This window comes from Apis mellifera, linkage group LG7 (genome assembly GCF_003254395.2).
Source record: "Apis mellifera strain DH4 linkage group LG7, Amel_HAv3.1, whole genome shotgun sequence".
Lineage (NCBI taxonomy): Eukaryota > Metazoa > Arthropoda > Insecta > Hymenoptera > Apidae > Apis > Apis mellifera.
This window is the reverse complement of record NC_037644.1, coordinates 620,616-638,663: the sequence shown is the minus strand read 5'-3', so window position 1 is coordinate 638,663 and position 18,048 is coordinate 620,616. Positions and strand designations below refer to the sequence as shown.

Here is an 18,048-nt window from a genome sequence, read left to right as displayed (position 1 = left end):
TAGATTTGCATTCTGAGACGCGGTCAAGAATGATGCACCGTGCAAGGTTGAGGCAATTTCGATTATGTAATTCCGCGTTACGCGTGAGAAGTCCTAAATCTAGTGAGTAAAATTTATTTCTTTGAAAACAGGAAATTTGCAAACGCAAAAGAATTTTAATCGATTCTATTTCCATGATTCATCATTCATAATCGGAGGAAGTTAGTTTTGCAAAGTTAGTCGCGATACACTCGACGTGACAATTAGAAAATTTATTCGTTCTCGTGTAATTCGTGGAGGTGGACGTGGACTAATAACGAATTGGGAAAGGGAGGGAAAAAAAGCGAGCAAATCACCGAGTGATTTAATACGATACGAACGAGAACTCGTGAAAATTAACAATATAGAGCTCGACAATCATCGGACAATTTTAGAGAACACGTGGAAACAGATGTACAAAGTGTGGTTTAAACAAAACGTGCAAATTATTGAAAAACTGCGTGGAAAAATTCGAGTAAGTGTAACGAGTGGAGACAGAATCTGATCTGATTAATTTTTTTCCAGATAATTAGATCAAGATAAAGATACCGTAAGTTTTTCTTTTTTAAGAATAATATTGTTTTAACGCAGTAATTGAACCGTTTCGATAAAGTTCCTATTTACGTTAAAAAAATCATTAGTTTAAAAAATATTGCAAGTTGGAGGAAAACTTATCACATACGACAAGACGAGGAACGAGTGAAAATATTCTATTTATCCTTGTTCTTCGCGCAATAACTCCGATAAAATTGAAGTTACACTATTTATTTTACAGAGAAAAAGATATATTTAATACGATTCCGCTTAAAAAAATTATATATGACCTTTTTAAAACGATTCACTTGTTATCTTTTTTTTTTAACAATTTACATTTACGTTTTATTTTTACTCGGACACCCTGTATTCATACACGTGAGTCATGCATTCACACGCCATTACGGAATAATTGTTAGCGAAACGGTCGCTTTTCTGCTAAACCATTGTTCGAATAACAAACACGTTTCGAATGGTTTGAGTTAAATTTTTTTTTTTCTTTTCTTCTTTTCGAATTTCGAATTTGCTAATCTGATTGATAATTAAAGGATTCGCGATAAAATGTATTTTCCAATTTCATCAATAAGATTTCGCGATTCTATCAGATATATATAATTGTTTTACGATATGATTATGGATAAAATTTATATTATTTCCCGTAATATTATGAGAAAATTTATTAATTTACTCAAGAAATATTCTCTGTTCTCCTTTTCGTAGAAATAATCGATAAAGATCGTTTCTTTTTCTTTTTTTTTTTTTTTTATATAAACTGCTCCTTTAAATTTTAAATCTATGCGATACTTTCTTGGATTTCTTGGATTATATTTAAATTATTTCAGTTTCTTTGAACTTTTCAAACATTTTCAGTTCATCGGATTTCTTTAGACTTCTTATATTTCTTCGTTTCTTTTGAATTTCTTACGATCCTTTAACCTTTTTAGAAATTGCAAATACTTTTAGTATGGCGAATATTCTTTCGTAAAATACGTAGATGAACGTATTTCGAATCCTTTTTATAAGTTAATTAAAATATTAGTACAGATGATCTTCCTAATGAAAACGTTAAGTATTCTTTAAGTATTATTTATTATCTTTTATTTTTATCGAATTTCTCGAGTTATTTTCAATTGGCTTGAGCTTTTTTATCAGCTTATTTAATTCCTTAATTCTTTATTAGATTTATCATCAAATGTATTTCCTCAACTTTATTATAAAGAAAAATTTATTTTCTTATTAATTATCTGATCTGTTACCAAGACAAATTAAATTAACAATTAATGCGAAGGTTTTAATGATCTTAATCTCTTGTTGTTGAGACTTCTTCGAGATAATTAGGTCGGTGTAGGTTTATGAGATTACAGATAATTGTAACAATATTGCAGTTTTAAAGATTTAAAAAATTATTTAAGAAAGTTTAAAATGTTATATCTCTGTTTTATTTTCAAATTTTATTTAAACTAATTTTAGATTCAGAAGAAACTAAAAATTCTTCTATTTCTTGAATATATATGAACACATATATACACACACATATATATACACACACAAAACAAAGAAATTGTTGAAATTTATAATTCTGACATCAAATTTTGTAAAAATATCAGAAAAATAGAGAAGTCACGCACATATATATCTAAGTAGGAATAATTCTAAATATTTCTAAATTTCTAAATTTCTAAAATTCTAAATTCTAAATTTCTCTTTGAAAGAAATATTCAATAATTGTTTTCATGCAAACAATCTCTGTTAACAATATTTGTTTGCAAATTGTAAATAATTATTGCAAATAATTATGATATGTATATATACTAAATGTATATGTATAATAACTAAATATTTGGTATGTAGCTGACCTCGTTACTTATCTATAACAAGATAAATATCGTATTAATGTATCTTAATCAAAGAAAGTCCACAGATTCGTATTTAGATATCAAATAATGACTTTGAGCAATTATTGTATATATACAGAAATATGTACACGATTTTTCAAACATCGATTTAACCTGGAAAATTTATATATATAAAATTCTTGATTTTTGAATGAAATTACCACTATAAAACTGAATTACCATATATAAAACTTTCAAAATGTTTTCTTTTTTTTTTTTTTTTTTTTAAATTTAACAATGAAATATGAAAGCTCCAGGAAACTAATTTCCATTTTTCGGTTTTTAAAAAATTTTTTTTCTTTTATTCACTTATTTATTTATTTTCGCATGACCCATATACTCTGAACTGTATACGACTTTCAAGATATCCTCTTTTTACATGAAAAATGAAAGCCGCAGGCAATTAACTTCCATTTCTTGCCTCTCTTTTTTGACTTTTCTTTTTTTTTTACTATTATTATTATTTTTTAATCCAACCGTATAATTCCTTTTTCTCATCTTTCTTATTATAGTCTGAAAAATAAAAATATCTTTACTTTTACAAATTTTATACAAAAATAATACGATAAATATGGAAACCGATTATTACAAGATGATACTGAATCTAATTATAAAATATATACTTGATTTTCCTGTTGTGAAAAACTAAAAATATATTACAATTTTCAAAATATTTACCTCGAAAAAGGAGGTGAAAAATAATTTTCAATATACTTTCTTTTTTAACCAAATTTTAACAACATAATAGAAATTAAGATATCCATTTCCACTATATTTTTGGCTAATTACGATATAAATTTTAATTTTAAAATTTTATTTCATTGATTCCATCTCTTTCCGACTGATCATCCTCTAAAAATAATTCCACTGTACATATTGCTGAATTCATGCCTCTGATCGACGATACACATATCGTATTCATAAATAAAAACGAAGAATATATCAATAATCAAATAGAAAAAGAATTATCAGATTTTGAAGAAGTTTATTGTTACATCCTTCGTTGTAAACAAAATTAAAATGAACTTTCGAATTTTGAATTCAACCTGCTATCAATTTCTATCAACAAGAGCATTTTGAAACAGAATAAATTGCAGTATCGTAATTATAAAAGTATTATCTTCTGATAACAACTACGTATATTATCTAATCGTGCTCATTTTATATTTCATTTTATCTTTAACAATGTATGCTGTACGTTCATTTTTGTCACATTTCGACGTACAAGAAATACACGAAACACAAGAAGACTACCAAAGTACAATGTCACGTTTGAATCACGCTCTTCATCTACGATGGTTGTTCGAATGCAGACCGCCGATGTCTAAAAACCTTCGACTACCCGCTCAAAATAACAATAACGCGATGACGCGTGTGTTGGCGGTTCATGCCAAAACAAAAACAGCTGAGTGCTATCAATAAACATTGCCACGCGAAATTTAATTCGAGCGGTCCGTTTACGAGGTTGGGATCGGCGTGGACCGATGAACCGTTTCCAACCGATTTCCGCCATTCACGAGAGAGCGGAACGACGACGGATGGATCAAGTGTTTCCAAGGATTCGATGGTTAACGCGTTTATTGCCCGTGTCTCGCCTTCCAATCCGATCAATTTTAGATTTTCACCCCACATTACGCGCGATATGCTCGTAATAATACCAATTTGAACGCAAAATTTCGTTAAATTAATAACAAATATATAATTAATGTAAGGATGAATAACGATAATAGAGAGAAGAATTATATTAAAGAGGAATGTTTCTCGGAAGGATTGATTTGATAATTAATTTATTCACCTTTTCAAAAAATTCAGCAAATTTTAATGTATATTTCTTTAAAATAATTCTTCTTTTTTTTTTCCTTATTAAACTCGTTGCAAGAAAGATTTATCGTTCAAATTCGAACGAGAGAATTTACATTTACGGAGAGAAAAAGAAATTGCAAATTTCCTAGACTATTTTTCCTCGTAAATATTAAGAAAATATAGAGGAGTATTATACATTGTTCTTGAAACGCAGCGGTAAAGTACACAAGAAATAAGATAATAAAGTAGGTAAATCATTGCTAAGTTGAAAGGTTGCCCACGCATCGGCCCGGTTATCGTGATATATGTACGAACGTTATACACTGCCGATGTCACATTATATGCCAGAAACGTGATTGCCGACCGAATGCGATCACTTTCGCCGAGGATAAATATTAAATTTTTCGCGCCAAGGACAGGATATTAATAGAGACAAAAATTCCAAACTATAGAAAGTCTTAAGAAGATTTCCTATCATCCTTGAATTGGATGTGATACATGGGTTGTTTGACGTACAATAAACATTTAGAAAATTCTAGATTCTTGGCTAGATGCTATGATAATAATACGTACGTAGAGTTCTTTGACTTTTCTAAAATATTCTTCTTGCATATTAACATCCGTTGAAACGAAAATTAATCTTCAAATATATGCATATTTATTTACGTTGTTGTTGATAAATCGAAGAGAAAAATTATTTCCAAATTATTCCTCGTAATTAATTTTTTTTCCCCAACAACAACAATAGCAGATATTTCGGACAAAGAAACTTTGAAAATTCAGACGAACAAGTTTCAGCTAATTATACGAATTATATAAATAACAATAAAGACTAAATGGAAAACTAGAAAATCCGCGTAAATCGTACGTCACACAGATTTCCCCCGATATTATGTTACAAATTTCCACGAAATAATCCCACGAAAATACCATTTCTTTCCCGAAATAAGTCTCGTCCAATAATAATCCGGAACGCCGTTTATCACGAAACAAGGAAAAGCCTAGCACTGCCAACGGATCGATTTCGCAATTAAATATTTCTGCGCCTTCTTTTTCTTTTTCTTTTTTTTTCCATTCGCAATTAACGAGCTCAACTTTTTCATCGATCGGATTAATTATTTTAACGAATAAAATAAATGGTAAAGTTTTAGAATAAGTTTTTAAAATAAATCGTGATTTGATTATTCGCTTCGTGTGGGCGTGCGCAGATAAAAACGACCTAGAAATGTGTAATTCGCGACAACGGAAGCTGCCAACTTCGCTCCGTGGCTCGATATCAATTGCTACAAGATGCCACACTCGCTAATTGTGACGGCTGTTTCGTGAAAAATGGCAGTTATTTTCTCAGCAAGCTTCGTTCAAGCGTACCAGCCATCAAATGACGCCAGTTTATTGCTCCTGCTGGATCATTAAGCACTTACGTTTCACAGAAACTTACCATCCTCCGCTTTGATCTCCCCCGTTACGCAATATTCACAAATTTCTTTCCTAAATATAAATATATTTATATTTTCCCTTCCCTAAGTTTTCATTTTCTTCGATTTTTAAATATATAATAATTTTTCATTTTTGTTTCCTACTTTTTTCTTTCTTTCTTTTTTTTTATGATCTTTCTTGAAATTCACGCATTGGAATTTACGCATTATCGATGAATCTCGTCAATCTGAAGATGCAACATTAACATACAAATCTGTGTAAGTTGGCATCGTTTAGCACTGTTTATTGTTTCGAATTGTGTTTGCTTAATCCGTCAGGGACGAAGTTTCGCGTACTTAAGAATACTTGAGAATACTACTCAAACTTCGCAGCAGGAAATCATTTATGTCTATTACGATTTTTATAAATCTTATCTTTATTTTTTCAATCATGCCTAAAGACGTTAACGCTGTATGAGAGTTAGATATTTCAAATTTTTTTTCGAGAGATGTAATCCAATTTCTGCTATTATCTCAGCTATTTTTTTTTAATAACGAAGAGAATTGCTTCGAAAAACAAATAAAATATAATTCGATGCAACATGTTGAAAAATTTAAGTGATTTTTTTTTATATCGTTATTTAATATATATTTTTCGTAACTAAATCGTATCGTTAATTTTTAATAAATAGAGAATCACGAGAAAACGCGAGCGTTTTATTATTCGAACAATCAGATTCTCCAATTACGTAATCGGATTATCGAAGATTTCATTATATCGTACATATAGATTATTCCGAATAATTTGATTTTTTTTTATAATAATTGACACCGTATAACTGCATCCCAATAATAATAGCATTTTTAATAACTTTTACCACCGTTCTGATCGAATGCTTTTATATAGTAATTTTATAATAATTGCATCTCCATCGTAAACGCATTATATTACAAGATATTATCGATTCTTCTTATTTCTTCACGTTTTATTTCGTGTCATTCTAACGCGTGAGCGTGGACAACAATAAAGTTTTTTTTATCATCGGAAAGTAGTTGTTTTTAATTACACAACACGATTGCGTGTACAGAATCCGGTGAAAAAAACATTCTCATCTTCCAAATAAAACGATCAATTTGATTTATGACATTAACGTATGAATTCCTTTTTTCTCCAATCTTTATCCGATTTACACGCTTTAATAAAGTTTTACGAGTTTTAAGTTATAAAAAGCTTTTGTTTCGAAAAGAATCTCGGATTTTAATCTCTCGTATATATATATTCTATGCTAATTCCCTTGTTTTATTTCTCAATTTCTCCGCGGATCTTTTCCATCCAGAATTTTCGTTATATAATATTTCATTCGTCGTCCTTCTCCTTTCCAATAAAAATTTCTCACTTCACCCTTTCTATTTTCCCCCCCGAATTTTTACATATTAATTTCACGCTCTTCCATCAAATTCTTCCACATTTATTCGTTGCCATTCGTTTTTCAGTCGAAACTTTTTATTTTCGTTCTCCTCGCTTTCCGTTCTTTTTTTATTTCATTTAGTTCTGTTTTAATCTTTCCTACCTTCCATTGCAACCTTTCACTTTCATATTTTTAATAAAAGTTTCCATTTTAATTTTACATTTTTTTCTTTTTTTCTTTTGCACGAATAATTATACGTTATGCATATTGTCTCTGTACAAATTTCTTTCATTTACTCTATATTTTTATTATTTACTTCTTTCTCCATTCTTGTTATACCTTTTTTCATTTTCTACGTATATTTTTCTCTTAATGATGTAAAATATGTATAAGAACGTGTTAACAACAGATCATTGATCAAACTCGCAAATGGAGAAACGACTTTTCCACATAAAAAGAGAAATTAAAAATTTTGATATTGAAACCTTGTCAGTACAATAGGAAAAGCCTTGCCATTGAAGTCCTTTTTTCATTCATTCCGATATCTCAATCGGTTGGCGAAATACAGGGAATCAAAGTTTTCCACAACGCTTGAAGCGGCGCGAAGATTATGAATGGCCACTGACCTACTACCTTTTTCCTGGAAAGGCGTGCTATGTTTTTCTAGGAACCGCGTCCGACCTTTTTCCAGGAATCCCGTCTGACGCTTGTCTGCAGTTTGGGATAGGTTAGTGCGAACGAGAGGTCCGAATAAGCGAAAAGGACGGAAATAGAAACGATTAAAAATTAGCCTTCCCTTTACGCGACGATATCTCGGCAACGGGAAGTCGTATCGGGATGAATGAGAAAGCATTTTAAAGGGCAAGATTCTACGCTTCTAACGATCTTTGATTGGTTGACCGAAAGTCATTATCTTCGGAGTTATAGCGGTTCAAAGTTTTCGTAATTTTAATTCGAGTTTGGTCGAATTTTAAGATAAATTATGCGATTGTTTCTCGAAAAATGTTATTAATTGTGATCTTGTTAGTGCTATTTATGTTGGAGATTCTAAACTGATTTAAAAAAATCCTTTGATTGAATTAAACAAGATGAATTTTGATTCGATCCATTGATTCGAATTAATATTGATTAATCAAACATGACTTTTGTTTCTTCGACTTGTCCATTTTTTTTTAGCATCGATTTTGATTCGTTATCTTTTAATAATTCTAAGTATTAATATCTGTAACAAGATGAAACATACAAGTTCAATTAAATTTGAAGTAACACTTTCGACGATTCTCAATTCGATTTGGAAAAAATTATTCGAATTTTTATTACAAATTTGATTCTTTTTCGATGAATTTATTCGTTTTTTTTTTTTTTTTACTTCATTTCCTTGCTGAAATTCATGTCCCACCAACATTCGTGACCAATTTAAACAATATAGATCAGAAAACTATTCCATCCTATATTTTATGAACACCAGACATCTCTATTCCCTCAACGTACGTGTCTGGAATTTTTTCCTACCTTTCCAAGATGCAGTTATTCAATAAGCTATCCAATTTGTTGCAACATCTCGAATAATTTATCCATAGAAAAATACAACACGGGAAAATAGGAATTCGTGCTGACAGGAAATTTGAATTTTTTGAAATTTTCAATCAATTTTCAATACTTTCACTTTCACTTCTTTGTTATTCAATTATTCAATCTTTCGTATCGCGTATCCTACGCAACAGACAAAAATTGAAAAAATTCAATTTATATTTCTTTCGTCATACTTTCATTATACGTACACTAAATTATTCGATTTATTAAAACGAAAAATTATCTCGAACATTATCTTTGAACAAGGATTCTCTTCTATTTCTCAATATCCGAGATTTATGGATATAAATATATAACTGGTGACGTTTAGAGGAAATGAACCATTGATAGAAATCGTGAGTGAAATATTTCCGTAAGGTCGACATCTACGTTCGATATTCGAATAATAAATCGAGATTATTAGTTACAAATAATTTTTACCCGAAATCAATTTATAACATCTAAATTGCGTTATCCACGAAACGCTCAGTGCATGGATATCTAGTGATTTAGCATCGAAAATTATTTCTCCTTATTCCAAGGTATGTTTTTATTTTTATCTCTTTTTTCATGCATCGATCACTTTATAAATCTCGAAGAATCCTCTCTTAAATTATTAACTTTTCTTCTCAATCAAAATCATCGTGCCATCACTTGAATTGTGATATAGAAATGTTATCATCGAATTAAAGGGGGCATAAAAATAATGATCGATTAACATAGTATTCACAAACAGGAATACTAAACGCATTGTATCGCCATTAAAATTCAATGTGAGTTACAATATTCAGGAAGATATATTATCGAATTTCCATGTTATCCACTTTTGGTTGAACATCATCCCCTGTAGGCAATGTGTTGTAACATCGTTAAAATTCAATACTAATCTATAGGTTTTCAATCGAACATTAGCTTTCTAAACCTTATGAATCAACGTTACGATTATTCAATATTATTACAATATTCATTTTAATCCAATTTCGACATCCATTATGCAACTGTCCATATTACCACGATATTAATTACAACATTAAATTCACCACAACTCTAAATGTCAGCACGTATAATTTTTTGAAACAAAACAATTCTTTACATTTCACGATACGTAAAATTTTTAATTCTTCCCTTATTCATCTCCTTCTTTTCAAATATCCTTTACGTAGTATTATTTATACTACACGTTGCATCGTATTAAAAATTTAATTCTTTTTCACAATTCCCAGCTCTCAATATCGAAATCCTCCTTATCCATTCGCCTTCGATCAAACGCGAATCCTCGTGATTCGCGTATTGTTCCTCTCACCAAATAAAATATCTGTTTTCGCGTTGCAATATCTTTCTGACGTTGCAATTTTCCGATACAGTTGAAAAATTTATTCCCTCGATCGTATCAACGATTTTCCACGAGGTTTCCACGCTACTTTTATCGAAGAAGCGTGAAATTCAATTCCATCCAGCTTGTTCCGTGGCCGTGTTATTACCATTGCCCCGGCGTGGCGTGGATCGGAATCAGAATTAGACCGAAAAATTCGGCGGGCAACATCTAAAGAGCTTTTCATACTCTTCGATATTCTCCTTTTATTAAACGTGTTTCGATCGTTATTATAATCTTGCATCGAAATTATTATTATTATTATTTATTCATACCATCGTACATTACATTTCCCAACGAAATTATCTTGTAAAATTTGAAATATTAACGTAAACAGATGGAAATAATATGATCGAGTATCGTTTGTTTAAACGAGAAACCACTCAAGATCACTTATCGCATCAACTTTACTCGAATTGTGGAGAATCGGATAAATAAACTGTCTGTATATTTCTGAAAGAAAAACGGGAAGAAACAATGTCGACAATGCGTGATCAATAGTGGAGCAATCACCGTTCGATGGGTTTCATTTTCACGAGGATTCGTGATACATGTCGAATCCTGACTCAATCGATGATTGTTTGTTTTGAAAGGCGGTAATAAAGGAATTATTGTAAACAAAGAATGGCTCGTTCGTGGTGGATTAGCCGACTGAAAATAACCGGTAAAAATAGATTTTCATGGGCCAATTTACAATTCATATTCGGCGGTGGAAAATTCAAATAGTTCTACAGATGATCCTGCCTGCTCGTTGCCTTCTATTTCTACTTCTCTTCCTCCATCTCTCTCTCTCTCCTTTCCTTTCATTATTTAAATTTGCGATTCTCTCGAGATATGCCGAATTTGCATTTCTTGCGTTCGACTTTCCAGCCAACTTATGCACGCTCGTGTTCAAATATGGACGATCTTCCAGTTTTTAATCGTTTCGTCAATCTTCTTCGTATAACGCATCCACCAGTTTTAATCTTCTGGGATGATAGATATGTAGATATTCGATATTTTATCCCGCTTGATGGATGATAAGATGGATTCGTAAATCGAACGTTCGATGGAAGATGTGAATGATCGTTTTTTTGTTGGTTAAGCTCTGGAAAAGGAAAATGATGAGGATATTAATAGTGGAAAGATAGGAAGAGAGAGACCATGAATTTTGATTAACATTTTAAAGAACGTTCGAGAGTTGGAATTTTTTTAGAAAATAGTTTGAGAGAGTTTAAATGAAAAGTAAAATGAGTTTGTATAGTGTAAAGTATTCTCTTCAACTTTTTTTTTCTTCCTGGAATTCTGGAATTTCATTTAACTTTGTTTCTACTATAGTAATTTTTCAATGTAGTTTATAAATAAGTCGGTTGATTTTCTTCAGGGATAATTTCAAAATTTTCGTGTTTTTCATTTTTGTTTAGAGGAAAAATTTAGAATAGAAATATAGAAATTGGCCAAATGAAAAAATCTTGCATCGATATACCTTGCGAGAAGTAGGAAGAAGGAAATGTTACGTTTTGAGAAATCCAATTTTGAAGCTATATTCCTGCGAGAAAAATTTGCAAGATATGAATAGTCGTATTCACCAACTTTCCTTCCAATATTTGCCGAACTTTTCACGATATTTCAAGTTTCAATTTTAAAGAAGAAATGTAAAATCTTTTCATCCAGAAAATTGAACGATTCGAAAATCCAAAATTTCGTTTACAAATTTTCCTAAAAATTTATTTATAGATAATTATTTACATGTATGGTAAAAATTTTATTTTCTCAATTCGAATACGAGTCTTATATCAATCGTTGTTATTAAAAATCCCAATAAATAAAAATATAGTAACGATTTCTCTAAAATTTCTTTTCTTATTTTCAAGCTTTGAAGTTAATCATATGCATATGAATTTATAAAAAAAAACAAAAAACAAAATAAAACACAATGAAATGTGGAAATACGCGAATATAAATTAAAAATTATTAATTTAAAATTTTTATGAAACATTTTGAAATTACTATTTTGGAATATTTGCCAAAATTTTATATATTTAAACTTTCGTCGGATGTGTTATCGATCTGACACGAAAAATAATCTCTGTTTTAATTATTGTTGTTTGTTATAACATGAATTACATATTTGCAACGAATTTTATGATTAAAAATCTGACGGCTAGCCATAAAAATTTTGTTGAATTTGCATCGAAAAATTCACCACAGTATTTTAACTTTAATCTCGAACTTTATTTATTCAAAAAATTAGTAATATTATGTATGAGAAAAATTCTTGAATGCTAAATTCAAAAATTTAGCATTTAGAGATAGAAATTTTTACCCTTTTGATCCTTTGAATATTAAAAAACACGTTACTCCCTTTTTCAGTAATGTTTTGATTTCACGAATTTTAAAAACTGGGATTTTTAAAATTTTACCTCATTTATTATCGATCAAAAATTATCGATAAATAAAAAATCAATAATTTCCTAAAGTAAACTTTAACCTTTTCGTATATCATTTCATTCAACCAATTTTACAATTTCCATTTTTCAAAATATAAAACTGTCTATTCAATTTCGTGTCGAAATCATTTCTCGAAATCTGTCTGAAAAGAAGCTTTGAAAAGACCTTTCGATATTTTCATCATTTCTCGTTTTTCATTCTCAGAATCGTTGTCAATTTCTTCGTTGATTTGCTTAATCAACGAAAATCCAACACATCCATTAAATCTTCAATTGGAAAAATTCGTACGAACCAGTGAACTTTAACTTTTTAATTTTAATTTTTTAACTTTATAATCACAGTTGATAAGTAAATTGACAAGTTGTTTGATTTTTAAAAACTTTTTATCACAATTAAAATTTTTCTCACTTATTTATATCGTTATTTTATTAATTTTAATTTCAAATATATATTTATCTCGATCAACGTCTGAATATTCCTTTAAGCAAGACATGAATAATTAATTTCACGAGATGAAATGATTTCGATTAATTGCAACATAAATTACTTTTATTATTAAAGATTAAAATGCTATTTCATTTTATGCGCTATTATTTAATTCTTATTATTTAGATAAGAAATCTATAGTCTTTGTTTCATTCACGGTGATAAAAATATATTTTCATTCTTTTCAAATCTTTGTAAAATACGAAATTCAATGAAATTTTACTTTTCAACGAAGGAAGAGAATCGTTCCAACTTATACATCTCTCGATTAGACTTCAAGAAGCACGGTTTAAAAAAAAAACCATTGTGCGTGTGTTAATCCGTGAAAATGATGGTAATTATTATGGATGGATATCTCGATGCAGAATAGCTCAGACGAGTACTTGACATTCTTCGTTCATGATGGTTGAGACTCGATTGCGTATCTTCTCTTTCAACGATTCGAAATTATGTCTTTAGACGTATTTAGATCTGACTGGCAATTGAATGATCCTGTTATTAAGGAAATTAAGCGCGACAAAGTAATCAAGTCTTAATAATACCGGAGACAAGAAACCGGATTCATCTCGAGAAATTTCACCGTTAAAGTTCTTTTCATTGTTGAAATTCAATAAGATCGGTTACGATTCAAAAATTATTATCCATGATTTGTTATGTTTGTATAAATATTATATCACAAAAATTCGGAATAAAATTAACGTAATCAAAATGATTAAATATAAATGTATGAAGTAGCCTGAAATAATTTATCAAAATGAATTAATATTAATTGTCGTTTCAGTGTTTTAAAAAAATTAATCATCGATTAAATTTTTTACCTTAATTACGCCAACATCTTGCACTTATTTTTTCCAAACTGACCCGAATATTTAGGGATCGAATTTATTTTCAAAATATGATCAGCAGTGATTTTCACACGCGGCCGTTGCCAAAATCGCATTAAAATCGGGCTGCTGAATTCAGACACATTCGTGTCATTAAAATGATGCATGGCCGACGTCCAAAAACCCCAGTTCTTTTCGTTATCGAGTTAAAATACCTGATACTTCCAATTTTTATTGCGTTCATCATTGAACAAAATCAAACGTTAAATTTCGTTTATGCACGAATAAGATTATAAAGGGAGATGATACGTTCAGATTTATTTTTTTCCTTTTTTTTTCCCCTTCCAAATCTAACGATTTTACGCTAACACGTGCCAAATTAATTTGGCGTGACGAGTAAATAAAAATGTTAGGTTTAGTAGGTATACAAGGTGATGCAAAAATATCTGTCAATATTTTAGAAGGTGAATCTATATATCGAAATAAAACAAAAATATCGATCGTAGAAATTATATATCTCGACTAACAAATTACGTTATAAAATAAAAATAATAAATAAAGATCGATCAAATCAGCAAAAACTAATCGAGATAACAGAGATAATGATTCGTAACATTTAAAAAAAGAATATAAAAATTAAAGAGAGAAAGAAAATAAATTAAATAGAATGCACGATCGATTATTTTATTATTAATCGATCGTGTGATTTTCAAAACATTTTTTTGCTTAAAAAAAAAAAAGAAATTTTGAATTAAAAGCAAATAATAAATATTCATCGCGATATTTTAATTATTATTGCTTTCGGTTAAATCAGTCTACTCAAAGTCATATAAAATATACTTCATACGAAATTTATGGTAAGAAATTTATTTACTAAATTCGAAATTTATTTATTCGATTTTATTAAAATTACAAGATATTTGTGAATGATCAAAGCTTTGAATATTACATCGAAAGAGAGCAATATCTACTGAAAAGTTTTCTTGGAATCAAGTTGGTTTTATGATTCAGAACGGTGATTTTTCCAGGAAATGGAAACTAGAGAAGTATTTATTCAAAGGACTGAAAGAGACCACATTAAATAATGCAAAGATCGAAAGGGAATAGATGAATTTTCCTTTCCAATAAAAAATTAATGTTTTGAAGTATTAAAATTTTCGATGAAACGTTTACTTCCTTCTTGATGCTTCAAGAAACACGATGGAAATATTTATCCTACAACGAAATGCAAATTTCCTAATATATTCTTTTAAGTTTTGTGCAAGCCAATGAACTCGTTTATAATCTGTGAAAATTTCTGCAATAGATTTAAAATACTAATTATTAACGCCTTTATCAACGCCTATATATTATCATTATAATATTATAATGAAAACGTGTACTTTTCTATTCTACAATATCATCGATCATATTATTTACTTTTCGTTTGAGAAGAAAGAAAAAAAGAAAAGGGTAAGGTTCTTGATTTAGCTTTAAGAAACACAATGGAAATATTTATCCTACAACGAAATGCAAATTTCCTAATGTATTCTTTTAAGTTCCGTGCAAGCCAACGAATTTGTTTATAATCTGTGAAAATTTCTGCAATATAGATTTAAAATATTAATTATCCACTTTTATCAACGCCTATTAATATTATAATGAAAACGTGTACGTTTCTATTCGATATCATCGATGTATCATATTATTTACTTTTCGTTTGAGACGAAAGAAAAAAAGAAAAGGGTAAGGTTCTTGATGCTTTAAAAAACACGATGGAAATATTTATCCTACAACGAAATGCAAATTTCCTAATGTATTCTTTTAAGTTCTTTTAAGCAAGTCAACGAACTCGTTTATAATCTGTGAAAATTTCTGCAATATAAATTTAAAATACTAATTATCCACTTCTATTAACGCCTATTAATATTATAATGAAAACATGTATTTTTCCATCCTACAATATCATCGATGTATGATATTATTTACTTTTCGTTCGAGAAGAAAGAAAAAAAAAAGGGGGTAACGCGTAAAGTTTTCGAGAAAATTGATTTTCGTTTAGTAGCGCGCAACTTTTTCCAAATACAATGGAAACTCAACTACCCGTGCCTCCATTGTCCTAATACGATTTTATCTCCGCAATACAAACTATTACATGGCTATCGTTCTTAACGATACGGCCTATTCTCCTTTGAACACAAAAGTATCCTCGAAATTTGATTATATAGTCGAGGACTACAATGCGAGGATGAAAATGAGATTAGGATTTATAAATTCGTCGAGATAACAATATCGTAAATATTTTCTTCTCCCTAATCTTTATTCTCCTTGTTACTCATTCGATAAGTCAGCATGGCAAATTTCATCGATCGCATAATCTTAATTAATAAAATCTCTCGTAATGATTCGTACAGACAATGCCGTTATTACCGATTTCCAGTAATTCTATAATGAATCCTATCAATTCCGCTCGAATAATCGTTCGACTTCGAATCTGCAACAGTTCCAATAACGTTTATATATTCCACCGTTCTTTTCTTATTAATTTCCTGTTTATATTCGAGCTTTTTCATTTAAAAAAAAAGAAAAAGAAAAAGAAAGAGTATGTAGCCGAATCTCGAGAGCGAATCACGAGATATATTTTCTTCGTGTTAAGAGAGGGAATGCGGGAAACGACAAAAGGTGTACCCATCGAGAAACGCGTAATAGATTCCGGTAATTAATTTGAACATCGTGTGTCAGGCACGGGGAATACCGGACAAGCAATTAACAACGGCACAGTGTCGGCTCGTTCATGATTGAAGAGCGATTCTCGTACGAGAGGATTTTATTCGAAACGAGCGAGAGAGAATCGAAACTAGGAGGAATGGAAAAAGAATTCGAATTAGACTTTTCTTTCTCCTTTGTGATCCCGTTAAAAAAGACGCGTTTCGTTAGAATTTTGAAAAAAAAAAAAAAAAAAAAGGAATTGCAATTTTCTGACAAAATATTTCTATTTTGTGTGTCTTCAGGTTCTCCTTGGATAAACAATCGTTGGAGTGGATGATTATGAACGTTCTACGCTATTAGTAAGTTTAATCGATTTAATCAACGGAAAGTTTAATCGATAAAATGGAATACGTGTATTTCTGTTTCTTGCTTTGTATCTACGAGAATTGCTAGAAATAACGAAAATAAATATATATATCTATGAAGGATAGTATTGAAACAAAATATCGTTTGGATCTTTCCTCGAATGCATTATTGTAGAAATAATAAAATAACGTAATTTGTGACACGAAATAGTATATTAAACTTGGTTATATTTTTAAAAGGTCGAAATTATAGAAATAATTCGATCGATAGCAACGCGCTTATTATACACGAATCAGAGAAAAAAAATTTAATATCAATTTCGTGCAATTATAATTTTAATATTTAATAGTAATCATTATCTATCTCGGATTAATTTCCTTTTAATAGCCACGCAATAGATTTAAAATAGAAAATCTTTATACCTTTATAGAGCACGTAACCGAATGAAAATAATGGAAAAAAATAATAAAACTATTAATAACTAATAGAGAAGAATCTTGAAATATTTTAAAAACGAATATTCGCATTACTTTTAGAAAGTTAAGCGAAATTTATCCAACGAGTGACTAATGTGACGCATTAAAATTCCAATAAAAATGTATCATTGAAAAGTTCATCCTATTCGAACAATAATCGAGTTTTTCATCTCTCGAGAATAATTGAATATAACGGAGTCGTCGAAACAAAGCAAACATATCGAACGAACAATGGAAACACGGGAAACTGATAGGAAACAATGCACGTGCACAGTGGCCGATATATATATATATATAAATATACATATATATATATTTACACCCGCGATTATGCGATTTAATATCAACGTAGCACCCAACGTTTAGTCGTTTTATCAGCCACTGTGATGAATAACGTTTGAGAATTATCAGAAACATGTATTCGTTAAGAAGTAACAGAGAATTAATATTTTCTACTGTTCGTTATTGCGAGGAAAATGTTATTAAATAATATCGTGTACCGGTATACATGCAACGTTGCGTGATTTAACGGAAATATAGTATATTAGTATACTTTGGAAATTTGTTCGAAGCACGATGTTATTGAATTCTGATAAATAACTATTCTACCGATATTTCGCTTTTACGAACGGGATAACGATGAATGATTACATTATTCGTTATTATTCCTAATTAATTCTGAATTATCGAAGAAGAATCAATAATTTTTTTTAATTGTATTCTCTATTCTTTTTTTTCCGCCCCTTGATTATCTCCTATT

General features: G+C 29.8%; 1 protein-coding gene across 12 annotated transcripts in view; it reads left to right on the top strand.

Moving 5' to 3' along the window:
• Positions 1-18,048, top strand: part of LOC412896 (octopamine receptor beta-2R) — a 178,039-nt gene that overhangs the window by 103,685 nt on the left and 56,306 nt on the right. For 9 of the 12 annotated variants that reach the window (XM_006558072.3, XM_016913140.2, XM_006558068.3 and 6 more), the window contains one exon: positions 16,749-16,805. The exons of 2 other annotated variants lie outside the window; for them this stretch is intronic. The gene's annotated coding sequence lies outside the window, so the exon portion shown is untranslated. Of the gene's footprint in view, positions 1-543; positions 569-16,748; positions 16,806-18,048 lie in introns of those variants that run through there. One more of the 12 variants, XM_006558069.3, reaches the window with a different exon arrangement.